General features: G+C 42.9%; 1 long non-coding RNA gene across 1 annotated transcript in view; it reads right to left on the reverse strand.

Annotated features, from left to right (window-relative positions):
* LOC137465576 (uncharacterized) overlaps positions 1-25898 on the reverse strand; it is a 234580-nt gene extending 208682 nt beyond the window's left edge. Inside the window, exon 1 of the long non-coding RNA XR_010994709.1 lies at positions 25824-25898. This is a non-coding gene — a long non-coding RNA (uncharacterized lncRNA). The remainder of the gene's footprint in view (positions 1-25823) is intronic.
* Positions 25899-26115: the final 217 nt, after the last annotated feature.

The raw sequence follows: 26115 nt of genomic DNA on the forward strand, positions 1-26115 counted from the left end.
TGTTTGCTATAAAGGTACAGTTTTTATTTCTGTTGTTAATTAAGCTTAGACATAGTAGTGAAATAGCTGATATAAGTATGCTTGTGTTAAAAATGCCTGCTTGAATGAGATGACATCCAATATGAAGAGGACACCTGCTACAGATGTGACTTATACAAAGAAGATGAGGAATTACAATTTCCATCAGTGCCATACTGTATACTCTGTTTTATTCATCCCAATACTGGACATGCTAGCTGGGTTATATGTTATATTTGGTATTTTCGTTCACAAAATCAATGCTCTCGTTGCAGGAAGTGTCGAGCACCAAATCTATCCCCTATCCAGATAGAACTCAAAACAACTGAAATCGTAACTTTGTTTTGTGGGTGGGAATTATTAGTGCCTGTTGAATGGGAGATACTTGAGGAACGGTGGTAAACCACAGTTAAGGAGTGTCAAAAACTATTTGCCTGGATATTAGTAAAAAGGAAGTGACAAGGGAAAAAGAGGGCAAGCCTGGGTTGACCACTGTACTTGCCACCGAGAAGATCATCTACACCTACTATGGGTTGCAACCTCATAGACAGGGAAGGTGGGAGTATAAGCCATACCAGACCTCTGTTATTCCTGTTTCTGTCACTCATTTGTTGCCTTTTCCCTTTCGGGATACCGGCAAGATTGTGTCACAAATGCTACCGAAAGCATTACATGGAAAGAAACCAAAATTCCTTTTTTATTGCACATACCCATGTCAACAGTCACTGTTATAACCCATCCAAATTAAGTACCTGTAGGCAAAATGGGGAAAAATATTGGATTGCAAGAAACTTAGGAAGAAGTGGTAATAGACTGGGAATTGAATGTCCAAAATGAGAGAGATGGATTTGTTTCACATTTGACCTTAGGGATATAGTCCAAGATTTGGTAAAAAAGCGATTAGTAAACAAAAAGGTAAAACCAGCACAGTAATCTAACTCTGTATTGGCCCCAAATTATATGCTGAATCGTATGATAAGACTCCAAGCAGTTATAGAGATGAAAACAAGCAAAGCTGCTCGGCCATTGGAATTAATATCAAGTCACCAAAGCCAAACAAAAACCGTAGTGTATCAGAATAGGTTGGCTTTAGACTATTTATTGACTAAAGAAGGGGGTGTTTGTGGAAAGTTTAATATATCAGATTGTTGAAAATAGATGACAACGGGGATGTCATGCTGAAAAAAGCAAAAGATATAAGAAAAATAACCCAGGCACCAGTCCAAAATTGGGAAACAATGTTAAAAATTAGCTGGTGGGGTAATGTATAGGGGAAAGAATGGTAGAAGAAATTAGGATTCTTCCTTTTATATGCTACAACAAGTTTGATATTTCTTCCTTGTTTAATCCCCTGTTTTATTCGATTAATTACCAGCACAGTCCAAAGAATGCAAGTGGACAAGAAATATTGCTCAAGCCAAATGATTTATAAAGAATAAGAGGGGGATTGTTATAGATACATATTAAAATATTGTCTTTTTGCAAATATTAAAGTGGATTCTATATGTGTGATGTTAAAGTAATTTTGTTATAAAGATATAGTTTTTGTTTCCATTTTTAATTAAGCTTAGACATAGTAATGAAATAGCTGATATAAGTATGCTTATGTTAAAATGCCTGCTTGGATGGGATAACATCCAATGAACATATGAAGAGGATACCTCCTACAGATGTGCCAACTATCAGCTCTCACCATCTGAAGACAGTGTGGGCTGGGGCCAAAACTGAAGATGATGATAAAAAAGGACTAAAACCACAACCAAGGAATATGCATGCTCTAAAAAGGCAGATCCAAAGACGAGATATGCTAAACAATTATTGGAACGTGTAAACTAGTTTGGGGAAAAAGTTGACTATGCATAAGAGTCTATGAATATGCAACCGGCTGACGGCGAGAAAAAGTATTTAAGGGGCATCTCCGAAGATAGCACTGTGTTCTTGGCTGAGTGCACCTGGCCAAAATAACCTTTGCTCTATGGTCCTTGTCTCCTATTGTCCTTTATTAAACTTTTTAAATTTTCACAGGAGAGTGAACGTGTTTTTCACAGCTGTTTGGGTCGTGTGTGGGGCTGATAATAACAGTAGAACAGAACAGCATTTTTCTCCAATAACGACAGTAGATCAGAACAGCACAGCCTTGTAGAAATCGATAAAGGATGTAACTTCGGCAAACAGAAGTCATGCAAAACGCAAACAATGCCAGCTCACCTCTACAAGCCTGACAATGTAGAAGTTATGCAAAACAACAATATTGCTCTTACTCAGAAGTGGGGGTCGAGGAACAGCCACCTCAAAAGGACACAGGACACTGAAAACAGATCCCAAAGAACCAAAAAAACTTCCAATAAGGGGTGAGACTATGTAAAATAAAATAATACATATACATCAATAAGTGGGGATAACTAATGTATATGTAATCAGTGTGCATGATAAAAACTCTGTTTACCTGATGCTAGTGGCACTCGATTAGAGGAAGGATCCTCCAAGTGACCAGCATGCTGTAATAAAGAATGCCTGCTTTCTAATACTCAAAACTGCATTAGAAAGTTTCCATCTGACTGCTGCCAGATCACCAGAGCATAGTGGCCCCTGGAGACAGCTCAGCATTACAGCCCAGTCCTTATACCTGGTACACCTCAAAAACTCCTACTTCTGTCTTCTGAAATCTCTCCTGATGGTGTGGAGGGAGGCAGGCAGGGTTTATCCAGTGCAGCTTGTGATCTCACAAGTACAGCTTCAAAAGGCCTAGCCTCTCATTTTGATATCCACACTTCTCTCACATGGATTCAGGTGGCTGGCCCACCGCAGGGGAGGAGCAATAATGTAGGAATGTGCCCCTTGTGGACGGAGTGACCAAATTATTCTTTGTCTGCTTAAAAAGGCAAAAAACCCAGAAGTTTCTCTCCTCAATTTGGTAAAAAGACACCTCGTAGAACCTTTGGGACTTCACCTCAAACCTGGGGCTGCCCAATTGGACAGAGGCCAAAAGGTCCCACTTAGGTAATTCACTAGAAAAAGAAGAGAACAAAGGAAATAATCACTTTTGTGGAGTGTTTCAGTAGGAGCAAGAACCTCTTGCCCCTGGCTGGGTTTTTCTCTGAAAGAGCTTTGTTATTTTGCCTTTTATTAAAACTTTTTATGTTTCCAACACTACCTCAGAAGCCATACTAAAGCAGGGACTGATAATTAAAGGGTGATCTGGACAGGAGCAAACACAGAACCAAACCAACGTGGTTAATCCGACATTCTCCCTTTATTGTTTACAGACAGTAGTTTTTATACACTTCCAGATAGTTTACAATCGTGAGCACACTCTCATTGGCAAGCAAACATTGTTTGTTCCTGTCTTAAGGTGGCTAAAGTTTCACACTACAGGCCTATACTAATTCACACCTAGATAGCTCAGTACATTCGGTTATACCTTAACACAATTTCTGACTGCGCCACAAACTTATTCTTAACTGTGCCGCAGGCTTTCAGGCCTCACCGAGGCCCACATCTGAGGCCTAGGCTGGGGTAGCTCAACCTTCACTCTAAACATATAAATCATGAACATCCAGATCGTGACCCCTTTCTCTCAGAAATTGCTCTATGATTCCCCCTTTTTCTTTTTGAGCTACCCAGACTGATTTGAAGGCATGGCTAGTTACCTTCTGTACACATTGCAATATGCACGGTATAAAGACTAAAATAAGTATAATAGTAATAAAAATTATAATACCAAAATGAACTAATTCCATGAACCACCCAGTGAAACCTAAAGAATTGAGCCAGTCAGCAAGCGGAGAGGTTACAATAATTTTCTTCATATTGTCTCTCAGTTGTGTTAATTGTCTATAGATTGATTGAGAGTGATCAGACAAATTCATGCAGCACATGCCCTCAAACTCTTCACACCCATGTCCTTGTGCTAAAAGAAGGAAATCAATGGCAACTCTGTTTTACAGAACTGCATGACGAATGTCATTTACGTCAGCGGCAAGCTCACTTAACATGTTAGATGTGGTATTAATTTGCTCTGATGTCCAGCAGGCTGGGGATCTTAATTGTGTGAGAGCTTGCGCTGACACAACCCCGGGGGCAAAAATTGAGGATATTACTACAGAGGCGCACCCCCAAAGTGATACGTGATCATTACAATGGGGGTCTAGTTGGAGAGCACTTCGTTTGGTTCGTTGTGGCTTCTGGGGCAAACCTATAACTTGATGGATGGTGGGAGCAAACAGGGTTAATTTACCAAGGTAACATCGGCCTCCCATAGCTTTGTGAGGCACTGCAGACCAGGCTCGATCCCCACAAGTGCGGAAAGTTCCTGGTACTAGTTTACTTGCCACACCTTTTGATGGCATCACGGATTGTGTCTGATTATTACAATATTCTGAATAGTTATAATATAATTTGGATCTGGGAGACAACCAAGTGTTGCTATCATGTGGCTGATATCCTTTTTGTGTTGGTTTCATAGCATGAGGTCCAAATATCAAACAGTAATTTCCTGGGACAGAGCCTAAAAGATCGAATTATTGAGGTGGGATACTAATATATTTAAAATTCTGCACAACTGCAGCAGCTTGTACTTCCAGAACACTTTTTGGATCTATTTTGGCTTGGGTCCAATTTTTGAATTCCACCCTGGAACCCAGTGGAACTCCAATTAAACAAGTACGAAAAGGACTAGATGATGTGTTTAAAGACAGGCAGAATGAATCCTGCCCCGTTTGATTGGCCCACGTGACGCACATGTTTTGTCTCTTGTCGACATCAAGGATTCCAGATACTTTAGTTACAAAGACACTACCTAACAAAAACACTGTGACCCACCCCATATTTTTGCCATTTGTGGTTGTTCTGTTTAACATGAAAGAAACAAACTTACTTCTAAACTTAATTCTAAATACAAACTATACTTATACTAAACTTAATATTATACTGATAATTATCTAATTTAATTTCTAATACTCTAAAAAATTAATTTTCATCAGAACTGGACTTGTCATGGGCTGTTCCAGGTAAATCGTTATCGTCGGCGTTGTTATCACGGTTGGCTGGAATCTCTGCCTGTGGACACGCACGGGTGAATTTGCTCGGTACCCAAACTGGACCAGTACCTGTTGAAACACACATATAACCTCTACCATTAAACAACACAGGACTTGGCCCTTGCCATTCACCTGTTTGCATGTCCTTGTGATACACATAAAGTCCTGGAATTGCTTGTGGTCTTCCCTCTTTCACTGCTTGGTGGTGTATTGCAACCACAGGTTCTTCTCTACCTTCTGCTAAACACAAATAATTTAGGGTAAACAATACTTTTAACAGTCGGTTAGATACATCAATGTCATCATTCTGCTTTTGTTTTGCTAGATATTCTTTCAGGGTACGATTTGATCTCTCCACAATAGATTGACCTGTAGAGGAGTGAGGGATCCCTGTGGTATGTTTCACCCCCCACTTCTGCATAAAGATGGCAATTTGTTGACTGACATAGGATGGAGCATTGTCAGTCTTAATTTCTACAGGTACATCCATAACTGCAAAGCAGGCAAACAAATGCCTTTTCACATGGAGAGCTTTTTCCCCTGTCTGTGCTGTTGCCCAAATGAACTTTGGGTAGGTATCTACAGTGACATGGACATATTTCAGCCTACCAAACTCTGGAACATGAGTGACATCTATCTGCCACAGTTCTAAAGCTTTCAGTCCCCTTGGATTCGTGCCCAGTCCAAGGCCAGGCCCATAATGACTGCATTGAGGGCAGGCACGGACAATCCCTTGAGCATCATTCAGGGGGATCTGAAATTGTTGGTGCATGGCTCTCGCATTTTGATGAAATGTCTCATGACTGTTGCGAGCTCTCTCAAACTGATTCTGTGGGGGAACATGGACTGCATAACTGACCGCAGCATCCGCTACTGCATTGCCTTCCCCTAAACCACTGCTACACTGATGGCTTCGAATGTGCATAGTACAAAAGACATGCTGGTGTTGTTTCAGCACACTCCGCAACTGCAGGAACAATTCTCCTAAACGTTGATTTTGAGTCCTTCTGAGAAGTGAATCTTCAATTCTTTGCACAACTCCAACCACATATAATGAGTCAGAAACGATGTTGAGTGGTTCTTTGTTCCAGGTTTGGAAAGCCCAACACATGGCCTTCAACTCGAGGATTTGTAGACTATCTTTTGAATCTCCTTTAATTAGATGTTTCAGCCATTTCCCTCGCTGTTGCCAAATGCACACAGCTCTTTTTGTTCTTCGGCTGGCATCTGTAAAAACTGTTTTTCCCTCGACTGGTTTCTCTGAACACAAGGGTCTTTCCAACCACTGATAACGTTTGATGAAATACCACATTGGGCCTTTCAGTTGTCTGTTGTGCACCACTCCTGGGAAACCTAACAGTGCTTCTTGCAGTGCAACGGAGTGTCTGAGCAACCATTCTAGATCTTCATTCTTCACAGGAACACTGATGTCTGCTGGTTCTTTTCCATCTATTTCTAGAATTCTGTCTCTGCCTTTTCATATCAATGCAGCGAGAGCATCTGTCCTGCTCATCACACAAATTTTTGGTTGAACAGGTAAAAACACCCATTCAAGCAGAATTGCTGTTGCACCAGGTTGGGACTCCCCCTTTTTCTTTTGCCATTGAAAAACAATGGCAAGTGGACAGGCATCAGTGTTGGAGAGGAACAGCGACAATGGCAAATGTTCAATGCGATGAGCACTCCAATGATGTAGTTTTTCTGAATCTCGAATCAGAGCTTTTGGTTGATCAGGGGTACAAACTCGAGGACTGTTGGCATCACTGCCATGAAGCCAAGGCAGAAAGGGTTGGAGGTCATCATTGGTAATTCCTACAATGGTACGAACCCACTGTAGGTCTCCAAAGAGTCTCTGAGCATCGTGTAAAGTAGAAACGTCAGTGTGCAAGGTAATTTTCTGAAGTCGGATTTGTGCATCTGTGATCAGCCAGCCTAAATATTTCCAAGGTGCTAATCGCTGTACTTTTTCTGGAGATACTGTCAGTCCATGATGCTTCAACTGTGAAAAGATCCAATTTAAATCTGCATCTGCCAGTGGCTGTTTGGTGGAAATAAGAATGTCATCCATATAATGATAAATCGTTGCATTAGGGAAATGCTGACGAATTGGTCGCAGGGCCTAATCAACAAACAGCTGACACATGGTGGGAGAGTTGCGCATGCCTTGAGGGAGAGAAATCCATTCATACCTTTTCGTTGGTGTTGCTCTGTTGATAAATGGTACAGTGAAGGCAAATCGCTGAGTATTGTGTGGATGAAGAGGAATGGTAAAGAAACAGTCCTTTAAATTGATGACAACAATGTTCCACCCTTGTGGGATCATGGTTGGCGCTGGCAAACCAGGTTGCAATGCACCCATCGCTTGCATCTGTTCATTTACTTTTCGTAGATCATGTACCAATCTCCATTTTCCTGACTTTTTGGGGATGATGAAAATTGGAGTGTTCTATGGACTTACAGAGGGTTGAATGTGTCCAGCTTCAAGTTGCTCTTGTACTAATTGTTCAGCAATCTGCAGCCTCTCTCCTGACATTGGCCACTGCTCAATCCACACAGATGTCTCAGTCAACCAGGTGATCTTGAGGATGGGCGGCTGCTCTGCAGTGGCCACTAAGAAAAATGCTGGTCTGTGGTCAAAACCATTCCAAGCTGGGAAAGCACATCTCTGCCTATCAATCCTGGAAGCAATTTTGGCAAAGGCATGACATATAATTGAGTCACAATAACTTGATTGTCTTCAAAGATGATGCTGATGGGGTCTCTGCTTGCTGAAAGAATTTTCATTTCACCCACTCCTACGATGTGGGAACTTGGAGCTTGCAGAGGCCAGTTAGATGGCCAGTACATCTGGTTGATAATTGAGACATCGGCGCCTGTATCAAGGAGCAGTTCTAATTTGATACAGTGGGAACCACGCTGCAATTTTATTTTCTTGTGTGGGCGATCTTTCATATCAGTTGTGAAAAAGACATTGTATCCCGTTGATCCAAATGCATTGTCCTTTCTTTCAAATTCGGTTGGCTGTTTTGGACACTGGCGATGTGGGAGTATATTTTCCATTGCTATAATTTGTGCAATCTTGCTTCCTTTTGGAATCGTCACAGGTGGCTGCAAGGCATAAACCATTATTTTCACTTGTCCTGTATAATCTGCATCAATGACACCTGGGATCACAATCACACCTTGTTTACTTGTGGAGGATCTTCCCAGCAACAGACCTCCAACTAAAGAAATTGTACTGTGCATTGGACCATATACATTGGTAGGAATCAAAGTTACCTTTTTATCATTTAGAGTGACTTCTGCTGCTGTGGCCACGTCCACTCCGAGGCTCCCCCAGGTGGCAAGTTGATTTTTCATCAGGAAGCTGTCATCAGAGTCTGTGGGGTCGAGGCATCAATTTATTTCTTTGCGCGATGCCTCAGCGCCCTGCGCTGGGAGTTTCCCGACTTGCGACAAGCTTCTGTGGCATGATTGTCAGTGTTGCACCTGTGGCACCACACGACCTTCTGGCAGGTCCGTCGGAGATGTCCTGTTCCACCGCATCGAAAGCAGATGAAATTAGATGATTTAATGTTGGGTTGACTTTTGCTGCGATGAAGATGATTATTAAGATCATTGTTGGACAAAGCAGCTGCAATGATGTGTCCTTGCTGTTGCATGGTGTCCTGAATGGCTGCGGTGAATGCTGCAGTTTGATTGTTTTGCTCTGCTGTCGTGGCTCTGACAAGCATCTCGTCGACTGGACAGCCTTGAGGAAGGGTAACTAAAAGAGTTCTCGTGTGTGAGTTGGCATTTTCAAAAGCAAGTGATGGAAACAAATGATCTCGAACATCTGCTGGCACATCAGGAGCGTCTTTTAAAGCAGCTGACCATCTATCAATGAACTGTCCATATGGTTCTGTGGTTCCTTGCTTTATGGTTGTATAAGCTGCTGGTTTTTTCTTATCTGGTACGGAAAGCAGAGCCTGCTGTGCTAGTTGCTGTGATAATTGATGCATTTCAATTGGATAAGTGAGTTGTACTCTGTTTGTTGCATATGGTCCATGCCCAGTCAGCCTATCTGGCTGGATTCCATACAAAGGATCTCCTACAACTGCATGTTTGTTGGCTTCCTCAGTGGCCAGCCTTCTCCATTCCCTTTCAAACATGAGAAATTGTGATGGTGTTAATAACAGGGATGCAATACTAGATGAATCAGCGGGGCAAAGAATATCTGCTGTAAATATATACTGAATTATGTTCCTTGCAGCCTCTGATCTGATACCATAATTGGTGACTGTCTGCTTGCCTGACTGAAGAATTTTCCATTCATGTGGCTCCCAGGTAGCATTCTGGTCTCTTACAATGACAGGACAGGCTAGCAATTTGGCAGCATCCCAGTCCCCATCTAAAATAGCATTTTTCACCACTGAAGCCCACCAGGATTGCACTGGATTTTGTAAAACAGCGGATAATGTTAGTTGTTGCTCAGAGGAAGAATCCTCTAATTGAGTTGGCTGAGCTGATAGGTTGACAAGCTGAGCTATTTTTTGCTGTAAAGTATTTGTTTTCAGTGTTTTATATTGTGATCGCCTCCTGTTATGATTATTAAAATTGGGAGGGTCTGAATCTGATTAGTCTGTGTCAGAATTCGAGGGGAGCGGACAGTGTTGGGCAACCTCTGTGTGACGTGACCGGGCTGTTGCGGGCTGTACGTCTATTGTCTGTGTCGTGGCTTCTGCTGTCCTGCCACCGCAGCCAGATTCAAAGCTGTTCCCCCCCACACGCGTCTCTGCCGGCAGCGCCGGCTGTGGGGTGGCCCCCCCGCGCGCGCGCGTCTCTGCTGGCAGCACCAGCTGCAAAATGGCTCCGTCGCGCGCACGCGCAACAGCATGAGTGGCCATGCCTCCTAGGGGGTGCAGGGGCCGCTGCCTCGCTCCCGTCGCCGCCCTGGTCTCCACCCCTGTGTTCCGTCACCTGAGCCAGCCCCGTTTCGTCATCAACTCCACCTGCCACTTTGGGTTTCATCGCGCCCCAGGAGTGGGGCGGCTGGCTCCCTTCCTGTTGCCCCTCATTCTGCTTGGCAGCCAGCTGAGTCACTTCCACTGCCTGCGCTCACATCTGCAGGCGAGCTACGACTTCCTGCACAGAGGTGCTGACTGCAACTTTCTGTCCGTGCATTGGCCGCATATTATGAACACCAAAAAATTTCTCGACCCGAGATGGCTTTGGAATTTCTGTTTTTTCAACCTCGGGTCCCTCAAATGCCTGAATCGCTGCCTTGGCTGCTCTCTTTTCAGCGGACATACTTTGCAAGGTTCGTAAGACTTTCTTTGCAACAGCTCCGAACTCTAGAACAGACTTTTTGTCCCTTCCGCCTTCTACAGCTGAATTCCGCAGTAGTTGCCCTATTTCTTGCCATTCTGTCTCGCTAAAGAGGAGTGAGGGCTTCTGTAATCTGCCCTTATCTCTCGTCCATATGCTAATTGCTCTAAATCAGTGTCCTTTAGTTTTTCACCTCTCTTTGAAAGGATATAAATCAAAAGTCGCAAAGCAGTGTCCTAATCATTATCCATTCTGACTGCTTTCCTCTATCTCGGCTCCCGGCTTACCTTCCAACCACTGCAGGGCGCTCCGTATCTTCCAAATGACACAGCCACGACACCACTCCAGCCACTCCGCTCTGTCTTGTCCACCACCGCCGTGCAGGGTATTCCACCTTTGCCGCGCGAGCAATGCGTGAACTCCAGAGGCTATCGTTGGTGTCCAGTTGTGAAAAAGCAAAAACGCTCTGGAAACCTTTCTCAGGAGGCTTCAGTGCTCCAGCATGCCAACCCCCATCGCTTTTAAAAGCGATTTGGGAGCTAAGTCCCCCCGTTGCTCCCTCCTGCAAACGATTTGGGGGCCGTTTGTCAGGGTCCACAAATGCATGCAGGGTCCCTGATAGGTTCTTTTTGGAGATCTCAAAGCACAAAAGACTCAGCAGGGGACACACCACTTTGCTTAAACAAAATGCACTTTTATTTAGTGCCAACAACTGTGATAGTGGGAGAGAAATAAAGAGATAGAGTGAAAGATAGAGAAAGAGGGGAAGGGGATTATAGCTACCAGTCTGAAGAGACGAGGCCCTCGGAGCTTGACGAGATGCTCATAGGCTGTCTTCTCCAGGTGGGGTCCGGACAAAGTCCTCAAAACTCTTTGAGTCTTTTATAGGGTTCTTCAAAGCGGGTGGCATCTGGCCAAAGCGGCAGCTCTCCTGGCTACATGGTGGGTATGGACTCGTTGTTTTGGGAACCAGTTGCAACCGTCGCATCGGTGCGGGACCAAGAGTACAGGACCGAGGGTACAGGACGAACTGATTAGGGCTCAGTCCACCATGACCAGTCCATTGTTCTCGCACTGAGTTCCCATGGCATCGCATACCAGTCCTTAAGGCTTGGCAGACTTTCCACCTCAGCCAGGCTAGAGCTACTTTCAGGGTCCAGGGTCTCAGTCCTTGGAGACAGTCATGAGGCAAACATGAGGGATTTTCAGACAGACCCTGACACCGTTCCCCATCGCTATCACAGAAGTGACAGTCGTTATTAAAGCAATGACTTTTTGGAACTCTTCGGAGTCTTCCTGTCCCCGTTCACGGGCGCCAAGTAAAGCAGGGACTGATAATTAAAGGGTGATCTGGACAGGAACAAACACAGAACCAAACCAATGTGGTTAATCCGACATTCTCCCTTTATTGTTTACAGACAGTAGTTTTTATACACTTCTAGATAGTTTACAATCGTGAGCACACTCTCATTGGCAAGCAAACATTGTTTGTTCCTGTCTTAAGGTGGCTAAAGTTTCACACTGCAGACCTATACTAATTCACACCTAGATAGCTCAGTACATTCGGTTATACCTTAACATAATTTCTGACTGCGCCACAAACTTATTCTTAACTGCACCACAGGCTTTCAGGCCTCCAAGGCCCACATCTGAGGCCCAGGCTGAGGTAGCTCAACCTTCACTCTAAACATATAAATCATGAACATCCAGATTGTGACCCATTTCTCTCAGAAATTGCTCTACACCATCCTGCTAATTTTATGCCATTCAGGGTAGCAAAGCTATCTCCAGTATGATAAGTTCTCTGAGAGCTCATAAGACCTGGCTCGAGGAGAAACATATCAAAACTCCTTTCTTCTTTCTTTTTGAAGAGGGCTCAGAGAAAGCTCATGGCTTCATCTCTGGCCTTATGTCCTATGCCATGTGCTCTGAATGACAGGGTCCACTGAGTGCTGTGATCTGTGTCGTGGTTTGACGAGGAAGTGAATTTTCTCAGGAAGTTGGGGTCAAACCAATCAGTGGTCAGATTTGGATATTGATGCTTGGAGTGACCACTGAAGACATGGACACGCCTCTGAGAACACAGGGGGCTAAAAGCAGAAAACTCCCAGAGGAACTATCTCTTCTGTTCTGGTCAGTGAAGAGTGCAGACCTCCCATGCCCAGCCACAGACTGGGTGGGGGAGGGGAAGCCATGCAGCCTGTGGCTGAGGTAGGCCGGAGCCACAGAGAGAGAGAGGGTGTTGCAGTTCTTTAAGGAATGGTATTACCCTGCAGCAGACCCCCACAGATAGGAATGTTAGAATGACCCTTAAACCCTAGAGGGAACCTATTGGCCAGAGGCCAGATGGCCCCAACCCCCCAGAACCTAGATAAAAACCCACTCCGCCATTGTTCGGTCTCTTTTTCCTCCTTCTCCCCAGAAAATAAACACATGGAAACTGAGCCTCTCTCTCCTGGCTTCTAAAGCTCTGCTCCTCGGCCGTCCCCCAAGACTGAGCTAGCATAACAGTTCAGGGGGGCAGTCAGAGGGGATTGCATTAAGAGGGCGTGAGGGGAACAGAACCAGGTCGGCCCTCCACAGGACGGAAGGGTGGAGGAACACTGAGATGTCCCAGGCAGACCCCAGAGGGAGAGAGAGAAAGAGAGATCCAGTTCCACCTGGAAATTTGATATCATGTTTTCATCCTGAATTCTGTGTGTTCCTTTTATTGTAGTTGTAGGGTAATAAAGTTTTTTCCTTTGTTTTTAAGCTCGACCCTGCTCTGCTCTGTTCCTGATCGCATCTCACAGCACTCATTTGGGGAAGGTGTATTTTCATGGGGGCACTGGCATTGTGCCAGTGTCAAACCATGGCAATCTGTTTCTCATAAGGTACACCTGTACATAGGGACAGGATGCTGCCATCTTTCTCCTCCAGCTTGCACCCTGCTTTTGCAAAGAAATAAGAACTGGGCTCAGGAATTAGTCCCAAACTATCATAATTATTGAATCTTCCCATCCTGTGGTAGGTTGACCCTGCCTGGATGCCAGGTACCCACCAAAGCCTCTCTATCACTACCCTTCTCAACTGGACCAGAGAGAGAAAATATAATAAAAGCCTCATGATTTAAAGACAGGCAGACATCACTCACTGATTACTGTCATGGGCAAAACAGACATGATTTGGAGATATTAATAAATTTATTACCAATGAAAATCTGAGCAGGATAATGATAATGAGAAGTAAAACAAATCTTAAAAACACCTTTGCCCCACCTCTTCATTCTTCCCAGGCTCTACTGCCTTCCCCTCTGTTACCAGATGATAAATGGCCTACACCTGGTGAGCTAATACAGTGCTTGTTCTACCTAAACCACTGACCTGTGGAAACCGCACAATGCCCATTGTGTAAGAAGGAGAACTGGAAGTTCACCAGCCTCAGTGTCCCGCCACCTCAGCCAGGTCACCTGAAACACTGGGGTCTACTACCACCAGGGACCACCTGAGAGATCCCCAGGACAGAAGAAGGCATTCATGAAGGGGAGGGGAAATATGTTAACAATTTCAGGGAAATTATTATCATGTGCATGTTTAGCACAGGACAATCAATGAATATGTATGCAAAGTACAGTATATAAACAGAAACTTTCCTGTACTCAGCATGCCTGCTTCTTAATGCTGCATTGGTGTTAAGGAGTTTTTAATTTACCAAATTTTTGGTAACCGTTTTGGCTCCCTGTAGCAATGTATCTGAACAACTTAGGCCTCAGTGTGCACCAGCCATACTGCTTGTAACTGTTCTTATCAGAATTTTGTCAGGGCACTGTGAAATTAATTAAGGTTACTAAGACATAAACTGTGCTAAAATAAGTACGAAGAAGCTGAGAAACCAAATACCAGGATCGCAAGAACTGGATAACAGAGGACTGTAGAACACCTGCACAGTAACCAATCACTGATGCTGAGAAATGGAGGCAGAGAACGAGGGAGCAAGACAAAGGCGCCAATCAAGAAGTGTGTACTTAGTAGTGTGTAGACTCTATAAAAGTGTGTGTAATGTAAACAATAAACGGCTTCTGCTTGATCATATTGGTCAGTAGTACAGGAGTCCTGGATTTCCCGCAATAGGGACCCAGGTGGAACAGACTCCTGAATTTCAATGGATCCGAGGGATCACAGGACCTCCAGTCAGCACTGAGGGATTCTCAGGGTGAACCTTCGACCCCTGGTAAGACAAAGGCATTCTTTAGTTTAAAGGTGTTAATTGTTAACCTGCCTGTAAGGCACAGCAAAAGCTTTGCAGGGTTGGATTTAAAGGTACCTAAGGTGGGAAAAGGGAAGGTTTAGAGTCCCTTCATGAAGGGAAGGGTTAAAGTCCCTTCTTAGGGTCTCCTAAACAGTAATTTCTTATAATGGGGAACAAAACCTCGAAAGGGGTGTCACAGGTGTCACCGCTGGGATGCATCTTGAAACATAGGAAACAAATTGGGAGTGATCCCCTCATACATGAAAAATTTACAGTAGTTTGCAATCAGTTGTGGCCCCTTTACACTCTGTAAGATCAAGAGAAGTGGCCTAAGGATGGAACCTTACAGTATAACACTATATTGCAATTAATGTTGTTTTGTAGAAGGGAAAATAACTAGGATGAAGTTCTTTATACACTTGAAAGGGAAAAGAAAGGCAAAGGGTTTCAAAGAGGTGCTGTTCTGTGTGCAGCATAGGACAGAGGTGCCTAAAGTGCAAGCAAGAAGAAGAGGATTTAGAGCTGATGGTCTGCAGTAAGGAATGGGGGGGGGGCGGGTGGGATGAATGATGAATTGTCAGGGAATACAGCTACATGCATGAGTAAGTTGTAGGAAATTTGACTGGAACAGAAAGAATGTTTTAGGGGATCAGAGGATTTTAGTCCGATTGCAGGATGCACCAGAAGGTGGAGAGGACATTGGGGGAGATGCCAGGGAAGTTCTTATGGCTTCCCTCCGGCAGGCAGTCAGGAATCATGGTCCAGTAACCCCGTTTTTAATACTGGTTTTAATGTCATGGAGAAAGGTGTCAGGAGTTTATAAGGAAAATCCAGACAGACTTGCTAAAGTATTTGAAACTGTAATTAGGACTCAGGACCCCCCTTACTTAGAAAGAATTGGTTAATTGTTATAATAATTGGTGACTATACTTTAGTAATGTGAAAAACAAGGTTCACTCTCCTGGTAAAATTTAAAAGCTTAATAAAGGACAATAGGAGACAAAGACAAAGCAACGATATACGGCCGAGTGCATCTTGGCACTCAGCCAAGAGCACACCTGCTGTTTTGGAAACACCCTTTATATACCATTTCTATTGCATCAGCCTGTTACATATTCATAAACAATTATGCATATTAAACTTTTCCCCAAACTAGTTTACATGTTCCAAGAATTGTTTAGCATATCTCCTTCTCAGGTCTGCCTTTTTAGAGCATGTGTATTTCTTGGTTGTGGTTTTTAGTCCATTCTTATCATCACCTCCAGTTTTGGGCTTTAGTCCATACTTTCTTCAGACAGTGAGTGTTGATAGTTGGCATATCTGTAGCAGGTGTCCTCATAAAATTTTCATTGGATGTTATCCCATCCAAGCAGCCATTTTAACACAAGCATTCTATATCAGCTATTTCTAAGTTTTAGTTAACAACAGAAATAAAAACTATATCTTTATAGCAAAGTTACTTTAACACCACACATATAGAAACCATTTTAATATTTGCGAAAAGCCAATATTATAATATGTATCTATAACAGTAATTTGTAGTAATTAGTGGCTGAAGTATATCTGGCAATTGGTATTGTGATATTTAGTGGTGTCCTAGGGTGATGTTATGATACTTGTATCTCCAGTCATCTGTTCTGTTTATGCTGGATATTATGTTCTGTGACTTCAAGACTGGCTCTGAAAAGCAAAGTTTTGTTTTGTTATCAGCCTGCTCACTCCCCCACATTCTGCTGGACACAGACAGCTCAGCACATAGTGCTGCTTTTGCTTTTGCTCTTGCTCCTGATTTTGCTCTTGCTTTTGCGTTTTTTAGTTAGTTTAGATAAGCAGTCCGAATTTTCCCTGGACTGTTTTTCTTTCCCTTTCCTGAATACCATTCAAACCTGCTCTGGACTGAGACCTGGGAAACACCGAGAGCTTGCACTTTGTGACCTGCAGCAGCCATTCCCAGTGCCGGAGGGACTGGTAACAGAGCAACCACTCCCAGGAGAGACTTTCTGAGTTTGTCATCTCTTCAGAGCGGTGAAAGAGTTTTGTCATCTGGTGTTGTTAATTTTTTTTTTTTTTTTTTTTTTTTGTGCTGGGGATTGCTTTGCCTGTTAAATAAACAGGTTTTTTTCCACTTCTCTACGAGGAAATTCTTCCCGAACCACGTGGGGGGAGGGGCCGTGGGGGTTTGCTTTCTGGGGAGCTCCTTCTGGAGGTTTTCTCCCAAATTTGCCCTAAACCAGGACAAGTGGCTAAAGTACATTTGGCAGTTTGTGTTGTGATAGTTGGTAGCTGAAATGTGTTTGGCAACTTGTAAAGAAAGGGGACATTGGACAAGGGAGTGTCCCCAAGCCAGGAGAAATTGAACAAAGAACATAAACCAGGCTCTTCAAGCCAGCAAGCTCAAGATCTTAAGTAAAAATTAAACCCCCCCCCCCCCCCCGAAGGGACCAGGGGAATCATCCTCAGCTGAGCCCTGCTTACATTATTGCTGGGAATGAAAAGGCAATTTTTAAAATTAATACAGGAACAACTTATTCAGTACTGAATACGTGCAGAGGAAAACTTATCTTGGAACCTGTAAGTGTTGTGGGTGCGGCAAAGAGGAAAGAGAACGGGCCTTTTTTTACAACTATTACTATTTAAATTAAGAAAACGGTGGAGGAAACACTAATTTGTACATGCCAGAATACCCAATCCCTTTGTTGGGGAGACATTTATTGGGAAAATTTGTTCAAATAGCTTCCTAGGATGGGGAAATACAAATTCAAACATCAGAATCAAAAGCCGAGGCAAAGACTTTATGTTACAGGAATCAGAAGAGTTGAAAGAAATCCCAGAGGAGGCAGAGACTGCTGTAACCCTGTTGGTATGGGCAGCTGAGCTGCCTGGATGATCAAAGGTGGCCAGATCAGGAAGGATTACTCTCAAACCTGAAGCCAGACTGGTAAAGCAAAAACAATATCCTATTAAGTGTGAGGCAAGAAAAAAGTTGGAAAAACTCATGAAAAACTTATAAAAAGATTTTAGCATATGGGTTTTTGAAAGAATGTGAATCAGAGTATAACACACTGTCCTAGGGTGACTTTATGATGCTGTATCCTTGTATCCCCAATTGTCTGCTTTGCTTTACTGCCAAATATGAGCTCTGTGCCTTTAAGATCGGATCCAAGAGAGAAGTCGGGGAGACGAGGTAGTGCGCAGTTTGTGTGTGCAGAAGCTTCACTTCCGCCCCTGGATTCCCCTCTTGGCGTGTTGTCTGCTGCACGGCCAGCAGGAGAGGTTTTCTTTGATGCTTTTTTTTTTTTTTTTTTTTTTTTTTTTTTCCCCCCTAGCTTCTCCGTTTGTTAGCTAAGACAGAAAGTTTTCCCCAAGACTGTAGCTTCTTCCTCTGGAACTGTTCAGCTTTGCTCTGGCCCAGAACACCATCGGAGGCCCCCTCCCACAGAACGGCCCGGCGGGAATAGGCTCTTGCCAGCTTCTAGCCTGGAGGGCCCACACCGCATCCCAGTGACAATGGCCAGTGGCCAGCTCCTAGCTCGGAGAGACTGAGCCATACCTACAAAAAGGACTTTGGACTCTGAATCTACCATCTCTTCAGAGCCGCGAGAGGTTAATTATTTAACATTATTCATTCTTTTTCTCTTGTAAAATAAACAGCTTTTTTTTCCACTTTCTCCAAGGAAATCTTTCACGAACTGGTTGGAGGAGGGGCTGCTGGAATCTGCCTTTTTAGAAGAGACCCCTTCAGGATGTTTCCTCCTAAATTTGTCTTAAACCAGGACACACACCAATATTACCAGTTATAGATTAGTACAAGATTTAAGGGACCATAATTAAAATACCTGATATTCATCCAGTAGTAGCTAATCTGTACACACTCTTGACAGCATATAAAAGGGGATACACATGGTTCACGGTGCTTGATCTTAAGGATGCCTTTTTCTGTAATACCTCTTGACTCAGGTAATTTAAAAGATTGCTTTTCAGTGGAAGAATCCAAACACAGGGTGAAATGCACAGCTAACATGAATTGGAAAAAAAAAATACCAGAAAACCCCCCTGGAAAGTATTCTGCCAGCAATCAGGACTGAAAGTAAATGCCTCAATGCTCCAGTAAGTGTTACATTTCTTAGGATAATCTAGATACAAAGTATCAAAGAAATTACACAAATGGGCAAAGAAGCAATAATATATTCTAGTTTTGAGATCTCACAGGAAAAAGAAGCTTGGGAAGCAGCTGAAAAGAAGCTGTTTCCAGACTCCAGAGCCAAAGACTACAAGCTGCCTTGGGTATGGCCGGGTGGTGTCATTTATGGATTGCCAATTATGGAGTACTAGCAAAACCCTTGCACCAAAATTACTTAGTATGGACTCCTGAGAGTTGGAGAGCCTTTGAAGCCCTAAAAGAAACTTAATAACATCCCCTGCATTGGGACTTTCACACATAACCAAACCATTTGAGTTATCTGTGCATGAAAGGAGGCACCTGTCACTGGAGGTACTGGCTAGCATTTGGCGTTATGAAAGCATCCTGTCCAAACAATTGGACAATACAATTGAAGAATGACCTGAATGCCTGAGAGCAGTGGTAGCTGCAGAGAAGCACAAAAGCCAATATGTAACCAACATGGTAATCGATGGTTTTGGAACAAAAAAGAAAAGATTGGACCAGGTTACTCAATTGGAGCAGGACAATGTTGAACTTAAGGAAACCACTACTTTAAACCCCAGCCATGTTTTCTCCAGGCTTCAGAAGAAGCCCAGAGACCTTTGTGCCATGACTGCCGGGAAACCATGGAACAAGTGTGTTCTAGCAGACTGGATCTCAAGAGCGATCCCATCCAGGACCTGGAATTGAACTCAGCATGCATGGCTTTTGGAGAAGATATTCCCCCATACATCCAGCCAAATAAAGAATGCTGCCTTCTTAATGATACATTGGTGTTAAGGAGTTTTTTCATTTTACTGAATTTTTGGTAACACCCCCAGCGGTGCAGGGAGACAGGGAAAGGGGTTTGCAGTCAGTTCATAACAAGTTGTTTCTGCATCCTTCTCATTGAGGAGTCCTTCCCCTGCTCCAGCTTTGGGTCCCTCCCACAGGAGACAGTTCTCCACAAACTTCTCCAATGTGGGTCTCTTTTTCCACAGGCTGCAGTCTTCAGGAACAGGTTGCTCCAGCATGGATCCCCCACAGTGTCAAAAGTCCTATCAGGAAACCTGCTTTAGCATGAGCTCCTCTCTCTATGAGTCCCTGCCAGGAACCTGTTCCAGCACAGGCTTCCCATGGGGTCACAACCTTCTTTTGAGCATCCAGCCACTCCGGCTTGGGGCTTCTCCATGAGCTGCAGGTGGATTTCTGCATCCCCATGGACCTCCATGGGCTGCATTGGCACAGCTGCTTCACCATGGTCTTCACTATGGGCTGCAGGGGAATCACAACTCCAGCACCTGGAGCAACACCTCACCTTTGTTCTTGGTGTCTGCATAGCTGCTCCTCTCACATATTTTCACTCAACTCTTCTCTGAGCACAATTACATCTGCGCAATAACTTTTAATTCTTCTTAAATATGTAATCACAGAGGTAACACCACCATCTGTTTGGCTCAGCCTTGGCCAGGGGCAGATCTGTCTTGAAGCTGGCCAGCATTGGCTTTGTTGGACATGGGGAAGCTTCTCACAGAAACCACTCCTGTAGCCCTCCCCACTACCAAAACCTGGCCACACAAACCCAATACACCTCCTCAAGGGATCCCCTGCCTCCTTTCTCAGGTAGGGCTTCTATCTACCAGTGTCAGGCAGTAGAGGGATGGCAGAGGGAATGGTAGGCTGCTATTGCCAGCTATTTCATGTTCCTTTGTGTCTTCTTCGTTCCAGGGATGAGATACAGGGCTGAGAGTTTGGCAGCTGCCTTTTCCTTCCACTCTCAAGGGGTCTGGTGGCAAAACAAAGCCATGCCTCGAATGGCACAGGGAAACAGGACTGGACAGAGAAAGTTTATATCCCTGATGAAACCTCTGAAAAGGGGCCTTGAAAGACAAGATGAAAGGGGCTTTTTGAGTTCCAGGTTTCTGAATGCATCTGATTTGAGTGCTGAAGGAGGGAAAGAAGGTCTGGGGTGTGAGAGATGTCATCCCAAACCACAGATCACTGTACTGGAAATCAGATGTGTGCACTGATGAGCTGAAGCATCTGTCAAAGGAGTGGAAGGTCTAGTCACAGGGAGAGTTCAGAGACTCATGGAAGAGTTTAACATGCTGAAGGTAACAGTAATGTACAGATAAAGATGATGACAGTTCTTAATATGAAACTCTATTATCAATGAAATGGGATTTAATATTTTAATGCTGATGTATTTTACATCTTTCTTACCTGTCAGGACAGTGCATGGGGCAACAATGCTCAGAAGCAGTTTGCTAACACAAGGTGTCATGTGCTGGTGTGCCCATTCAGGACTGTGGTTATAACACTGCCCTCCAATGTCTCTCACTGCTGGACCACAGTCTCGATGGAGAAAGGATGGGTGCTAAAGCACTGCTGGCCTGAGCAAGGTTTAACATTGCCTTTTGGAAGGACTGTAAAAGGGAGCCTGGGTGAAAGGGAAGAAAGTTCAACCTAGGCTTTGAATGTCAGACCCTGGGTCTCACTACACACATTACTAATCTTTTTTCAGACTCCTGCTTTTCTGTCTTGCCACAGCTCTGTTGCCTTTGAGTTAGGAACGGCTGAAGAAAGGAGATGTTGATTCCATGATCAGAAGGCATAAAGTGAGATTTATTAGGAAGTTCACATATTTTATAGACAGGATAATTCACCCAGAACCTGATTGGTTCTTAACAACACCCCTCACACCATTGGTTAATTAGGAACAACACCTTCTGGTAAATATCTTTCCATAAACATCACATACAAACATTTCACATGTTCACAAACACCAGGTGCAGAGATTAAGAATTGTTTTAATTCTTTCTCTGAGCGTGTGGTGGCAGCTGTCTGGTCACAAAAAGAAATAGAAAGTTTCCCATGCATCATTCTGGGAAAAGCTGTGAGAAGTTCAGAGAAGAGAATTATAAACAATCCCTAATCTCTGCAGCTGGGATAATGTTAACTGTGCTGTGTGTGTTTACAGTAAGGCTGTTTACAAAATGGGTGTCTTGTTAATTAGCCAATCATGTGAAATGTATTAATTAAATGACCAATCAGGTCCACCTGTAGCAAACTAAGATCTAAAAGAAGACATCTGAATAAAGGAGAGGCTTTTTGCCTTTTATGCCTTCTGAATGATGGAGTCCACCTGTCGCCTCCTTTACTGTCCCCTATACCTTTGGTGACATGAGCGTTCTCACAACTTCCCTAGGATGATGCCTGGGAAAGTTACCCATTTCTTTCTCTGACTGAACTGTCACATCTACAGGTCCCCCTATTTGTTTAAAGCAGAAGGCAGCATTTGTAATCCTCTGAGGCGCCCCTTGCAGGAAAGAGAACAAATACAGCTCAAGAGGTCCCTTTAGCAATTTGCCGGTTATCAATCAGAATCTCAATCAGATGCTGACTTAGAATGGTCAGGGAGATTCTCCAACACATATCATCGAATTCCTTACAATCACATCCTTTTACCAACATCAAGTCTTGTTGTTCCTTCTTACAAGAAATCCTTACTAATTCTAAGACAGTAACAAAACATTGTTAGTCTGCTCAAAGAACTGGCAGTCTAACTTGTCAACAACCCTTTTCCAGAAACAAAGAAAAAGATAGAATGCTCATTCCCTACTCCTAGAGTGACCATCTGATTGATGATCAGCATCTTGATCATCGTCCAAAGGTTGCATGTTGGCCACATTCTGTTTTTGGTGTCACAAGTCAGGGCGAACACACCTTGCAGGTATCCACTGTACTCCAGTATCTGTGGAAATGCATGCATACCCGCGACCCTATCCAGACTTTCACTCAAGGAAGGTGCGTTTCGTCTGAAGACTGCAACAAGAAAAAGTGATTTAAAATGACAGGATTGTTTGAATTTTGTGGCACTCTAAAGATGATTGATTGTATATAGAGCTTTTTCCAGTTGTCTCTGCGGGGTTTCTTCAGGCATTCCCCTTTTTTGTTTTTCCAGAACATGCTTTAAAGTGCCATGAGCATGTTCAACAATATCTTGACCAGTTGGAGAATGCGGAATACCAAGTTTATGTGAAACTCCCCATAAGCGCAAAAACCGTCTCATCTTCTGTGAGACATAGGCAGGACCATTATCAATTTTCACAGAAGAAGGTATACCCAGAATCGCAAAAGACATCCTCCAATGTGTAATCACGTCACGACCCTTTTCTCCAGTATGAGCAGATGCCCACATAGGAGAGGAAAAGGTGCCAATAGACACATGCACATACTTATGTTGGCCAAATTCAGCAATATGAGTGACATCTGTTTGCCAAAGCTGCAAGGCTTTTAGGCCTCTGGGGTTCACCCCCACTGGTAAAGGTGCAGCAAGTCCATGACAGTCAGCGCAAGAACCGACAATGTCACGAGCCTCAATTGGCATTAACTGAAATTGTTTCTGCAGGGTATGTGCACTTTGATGGAAAAATCATGTGATGCTTTGGCTTGCGCAATCTTGTCAGGCTGAGGTGCTACCCACGCAGGGTTAGCCAACCTGTCAGTCCTGGCATTACCTTCTGTTATGAAACCTGGTAAATTGGTGTGACTCTAAATGTGCAAGATGTAATACGAATGAACTCAGGTCTGAATTGCACGCCACAAAGTTTTCAATAACTGAAACAAAATTGCGTTATTGACTTCTTTCAGAAGTGAGCAATCCAAACATTTGGTTATGTCTGCGACATAAGCAGAATCAGTGACCAATTCAGAGGCACCTGAGAAAATTTCTGGAATGCCATGGCAACAGGCTTTAATTCAACCAATTGGCCCAAGCCTGACTCATGGCCTTCAATCACTTGCCACCCAGATTCATCCTTCCAAGTAACAATGGCTTTCCTTGTTTTTCCTGAGCCATCAGTGAAGACGGTGAGTCCTTTCATCGGCACCCGATTGTTTTTTGGCCGCAAAGACAGATTGGTTGATTTTGCCAACTGCAATAACTTATGACTAGGCAGATGATAAGCAATCTGCCCTGAAAAGTTTTGCAGCGGACTTTGCAAAGGAGCACTGTTAATGAAGCTCCATTCAAAGACTTCCCAATCTATTGGAAGAATAATTTTTGCGGGATCAGCAGCCATTAATTGCAAACACCACTGACGGCATTTGATTATCAAATGAGCAATTAATTCAAACAACGTGGGTGCTGTCTTTTTCGGTTGATGGGGCAAGAAGACCATTCCAAAATGTGCAAGGGATCAGACCATTTGTCACTCCATTGGCCAATGATACCTGTAGGATTGGTAATGAAAACAGGTTGTTTTGGTTTTTTTTTTTCGTTTGGGGTTGTTGTTTTATATGTATTATCAGGATATTGTTATTGTTTATTATATGCAGGTGTTTTAGATTGGGTAGGGTTTATTTGGTTGGCAGAGTTTTAGGTGTTAATTAATTAGATGGTTTTTGTTAAATATTATTTTTGATTTGCTGGAGTACTTCTGTAATAACAACTGAAGAAAGCCATGAGACTTGTAGTCTGGATAAATAAGATGCAAAAGCAGTTAGAAAATAAAGCAGGATTCTGAAGAGACACGTGTCTTGTAAATGATCACACAAAGACATAGTAAAACATATGAAAGCCGGCTGTAAATACTATAATAATACCTTATAAATAATTCTTATCACAAAAATCAGTGAATTCACATTATATGTTCAATATATTATAAGCAATTATTTGAAGGGGTTAAGACAACCTTTTTCAAACATTCATGTCATATTAATGACAGCCTTGAAATATTTTTTTATTTAACATTTTGAAGGTGTTTTTTAATAGCTCCTTGTATTTTTTTTTCTTTGTATTTTGTTCGTAGTTGTTGTACGGTAGGGGAAATAGTATAGTTATATAATGTTATGTTTTTTAGTTTAGGTATTGATAAGGTTGTTTTTGAAAATTGGTTTTGTTGTTTGATTTGGCATCTTTTAGGGGTATTATGCTTTTATAGGATTTGTTTTTTAAGGTTTAGGCTGTTGTTATGGGTTGTAGTAGGAGGTATAGGGTAGGTTTTTAATTATTTAGTGGTGGCTTTTATTATTGTGAGTATATAGTGTTTATTTTGGTGTGTTTGGGGTAGTGTGATATAATTAATTTGTTAGGTTTCTTTTTATTTATATTTGGAATATTATTTATTATAATAAAGGGATTTTGTTTTTTGGCTTGGTCGATTATAGTATATATTTTATAGTTATGGATAATTTGTGAAATGTTGTTTATGGTTAAACTTATTTAGGGTTTTGTGTTTATTTATAGGTAGTATTTTTATTTTTATAATTTGAGGTATTATGAGTTTATTTAGTTAGGAATAATTTTCTTTTCTGTGTTGTTAATTTAAGTTTATTTTTAGGATTATTATTTTTGTAGTTTGATTTTTTTGCCAATTGTTTTGGTGTTTTATTTATTTTTATTTTATTTTTATTTTTGAGGATATGGGTATTCATATGGTGAATTTTTATTTTCGGTTTATTTTTATGATATGATAGGAATTGTTAGTGAAAAGAGTGTAATGTGTTTCTTTAGTTGGTAGGTGATTGTATGGTGGAGTTTCTTTTAGGATGTGTGCCCTAGATTGCAAGGCAAGATGTATTCAATTGCCATCTGTTAGAGGTGTGGCAGTTATCTTCTCTTAATTGGGCAGTTTTCTTTATCTCTTCCACAAACCAATCCGCCCCCCCCCCCCCCGGGGAGACATCTGCTGTTAATGGCCTATTGAATGTCACTGCATGACTGATAAAAGTTACAGCATCCCATTGTGAGATGCTCCGCCCAGAGGGAGGAGCCAAGCATTTCTACCTGGATATAATCTTGAGTTTCTGGAACGCCAGCACAGCTTTTTCTGCACTGGATTTCCCAGAGGAACAGCTGCCTCTTCCACTGCATCTTCAGAGAAGACTCCACCCTTTTCTACAGGATTACTGCTCCAACAGAACCACACCTAACACTGCAGGAGTACTGCAGCCATAATTCCCAATTGGACTGCTGCCAACATCCTGACTAACAGGGTGTCAGGTTGTATTCTGACTCTCTGACTCGGTAAGTGTTGGTTTGGTTCACTGCATTGTTTATCTTTTTATTTTCTTCCCTAATAAAGAACTGTTATTCCTGCTCCCATATTTTTGCCTGAGAGCCTTCCTTAATCTCAAATTTATAACAATTTGGAGGGAGGGGGCCTATATTGTTTTTTCCATTTCAGGGGAAGCTCCTGCCTTCCTTAGCTGACACCTGTCTTTCCAAACCAAGACAATGTGTTAGTTGTTTTCATTTTTCTTTGTTAGTGAAATTAAAGATTTTATATTTTGGTTAGTCTGTAATTATTATTTTCTTAGAAGCTGGAACAACCACCTGCCTCTCCCCTGAGTTTCCCCCCAATCTATGGCTTTGATAAT

This window comes from Anomalospiza imberbis (genome assembly GCF_031753505.1).
Source record: "Anomalospiza imberbis isolate Cuckoo-Finch-1a 21T00152 chromosome W unlocalized genomic scaffold, ASM3175350v1 scaffold_31, whole genome shotgun sequence".
Taxonomy (NCBI): domain Eukaryota; kingdom Metazoa; phylum Chordata; class Aves; order Passeriformes; family Viduidae; genus Anomalospiza; species Anomalospiza imberbis.